This window comes from Muscardinus avellanarius (assembly GCF_963383645.1).
Source record: "Muscardinus avellanarius genome assembly, chromosome: 12".
Classification (NCBI taxonomy): Eukaryota; Metazoa; Chordata; class Mammalia; order Rodentia; family Gliridae; genus Muscardinus; species Muscardinus avellanarius.
The window spans coordinates 50,686,164-50,688,926 of NC_137798.1; the positions used below are offsets into that span (position 1 = coordinate 50,686,164).

The 2,763-nt window shown below is 41.8% G+C and overlaps 1 pseudogene across 1 annotated transcript; it reads right to left on the reverse strand.

Annotated features, from left to right (window-relative positions):
- Positions 1-985: 985 nt before the first annotated feature.
- LOC308271003 (kinetochore protein Nuf2-like) lies at positions 986-1,878 on the reverse strand (annotated as a pseudogene). Its single transcript has one exon. The product of its transcript is annotated as a kinetochore protein Nuf2-like (transcript).
- Positions 1,879-2,763: the final 885 nt, after the last annotated feature.

Below are 2,763 nucleotides of genomic sequence, written 5' to 3' on the forward strand. Positions count from 1 at the left end.
TTGCAATCCTAAGTTACAGTTTGTTTGTATTGCTTAATGTCCTCTTGCTTCTTATTTATTTTTGAATTTTGCTGTGGCAAGTATCTCTTCCTTCACAATCTACAATTAAATGTCTATTTAGCAGATAGATCTGCTGCAGTCTCTGTGCAGAAACCAAGTACCACCTGTCCCCTTCCTGTTGTGGGTTTGGTTTTCTGCAATTTTCTCAGTTTATGTAGATGGCTGTTATTGTTTGGGCTGTTTTATGTACTATGCACAGGTTGTTCTCACGATTTCTACTAGTTTGAAGACTAGATATCTCCCTGCCACTTCTGGTGACACTTGCTTCTGAAACCAAACTTACTGTTGGAGAATCTGATCTGCGCAGCTAGTGCTGGTGTGGTCTTTTTTTCCCACAAGACCTGAGAGGTCTGTGTTGGTCCCTGAGCTTCTATTAAATGGTTCTAGCTAGATTTTTCCTCCCCCCCATTTTCCTCCCTCCAAGTCTGAGTCTGTCAGGCCTTCTGTATGTCCAACAGCAGCCTCCTCTGTCACTTTCTCTGGGCTGTATCTGGAAGTCACAGACCTGAGTTGGGCAAGTCCCTAGGGGCAAGGTGCTGAGCAATCCCCTTTGAGATGCAAATCACTTACTCTGTAGAGGTGCTGGGCTGGGGCTCTGGTGAGGGGGGCTTGGAAGGCTGCTCTGCTATGTGCTAGGTTAATGGCGATGATAATGTCACATCGGTGCTGTGAAAGTGGGGGGTGCTAAACTCTTCTCAGGTTCCCTCTGTCCCTTGTTTAGCTCCTTGGAAGCTGTAGGAGGTCTACATGCAAGCTGGCTAGCAGCCAGTGGGTCTGCTTTCTCTCTCTTTAAATCCTTGTTTCTGGCATGCAGCGCTGTGCAGGAAAGCTGAGTCCCTGTGGCACCTGTCACCTGTGTGGCGGGCAGGGCTGTTTTTCACTTTTCTTCTTCTTTTTTATTTCCCCCTTTCAGTATCTGTATTTATTATTTCTTTTCTTCTGCTAAACGTATTTTCTGGTGTTGCAGTGCTCTGTTTTTGGAAAAATGGTGACCTAATCTTGGCAGCATTCGTAAATGCTGCTGCTCTAAGTCGCCATCTTCCCCGCCTCTCATTTTTTCTTTATACTTCTTTACCTTCTCTGGAGAATCCACAATTTTTGCTCTTAAACTCTCTTGTACTTCTTTCAAAGAAATCACCAACAATTTTAGTTCATTCAAATATTTGGTTTTCTCTGAAATATCTTATTTTTAAGGGGGAATTTCCCTCTTGCAGCACTATTTTTTTTTTTTTATAAAACCCCTAATTCGGTGATTGCTTCAGCTCCTGGAAGTCATTGGTAAAAGATGCTTGAACTCCTCAACTGGAAAAGAATCCAGCCTCTCCAGCTTCATCAGTGCCTCCTGGTGTGCCACCATCAAGTGCTGTAGTTTGTCCACAGAGGATTTATATTGCCAGAGGAATTCCATGTATGTCTCACGGCATGCTTCTCTGAAATGAATAAAACTGATAGTGCTGCTTAAAAACCAATGTGTCCGTTTTGCATTTGGATATAAAATATCAGCAATCTCAACATCATTCTCCTGAAAAACTGGCAGAAATGAGTCAAGATGAATAAATAAATTGCTGATAGGCAAAAAGCCTATATATTCAGTTACATGACTTCAGAGTGCACCGACATCATGTAAAAATGCTCCAGTCGAATCCCGGACACTATCTGTAGGGGTCTCATGTCACTCATGTGCAAGATTTCTGGCTTTGGATTTGTATAAACATTATTCTTGGAGAAGTTTTTACCATCAGCAGCTGCTAAGAACTTACTGCAAATAAGAACCATAATTTCAGTAACATTATGTCTGGGAAAAGACAATGTTTCCATCTTGGGAATTTTCTCCTAGTCACACGCACAGCCTCCAGGGCAGGCAGCAAGCTCAGAGCAGTGGGCAGTGCCAACTCCAGCAGATGCAGACAGTTGTCACTTTTCAAACAGGCCACCTCCACAGAGGACCTGCCTCTCTTTTACATATTTTTTTAATTGGAGCATTGCAGTCATACATCATGTTGAAGTTCAGAGTGATGGAGGCATACTTGAACACAGCACTCAGTGAGCCCTCTCCTAGTTTCTACTCTACCTCCCTGTACACAACATTATGACTGACATTGAGCTGTTTCCCTCTTCAAGTCTCCCTCCCACCTCCTGCCTCCCTCAGTTATATCCCCTCCCTCAATTGGAATAATAGACTGAAGAGGTTAGATTCCCTCATGATTTTATTATTTCTTAAAATCCCTACCTCTGGACATCGTTTTACTGGGGACAATGCGTCCAACACATGAACTTGGGATGAGGGGCATTCTAGATACAAACCATAATACCTGGAAATAATTTTGCCTTTTTCTTGTATGAGAATTCCTGTTTTCAAGAATAGCCTCTCCCCATGCCTAATTAATAGAGCTTATACCACTTCACATTTCAGGGACTGGCACATGACTCAAGACTTGGCCAGATTCTCCACTTTACTAGCTCCAGTTATCTATTTATAGATGGGTTCAGTATCATAATATTTTCTCTACTTTTGATGGAAATTCTGGAAAGGATGTACTATCTACTTCTGAAATTATACTAAGGTTAGAATATCTGGGAGCCATATCTGCCTTCATGCAGAAAAAATTTTCATCAAAATGAAGCCAATATACTGGTTCAAAATACAAAAAAATTCCATGTAACTTACCAAATAAGCAGAAAAAAGACAAAAATCAGCTGATA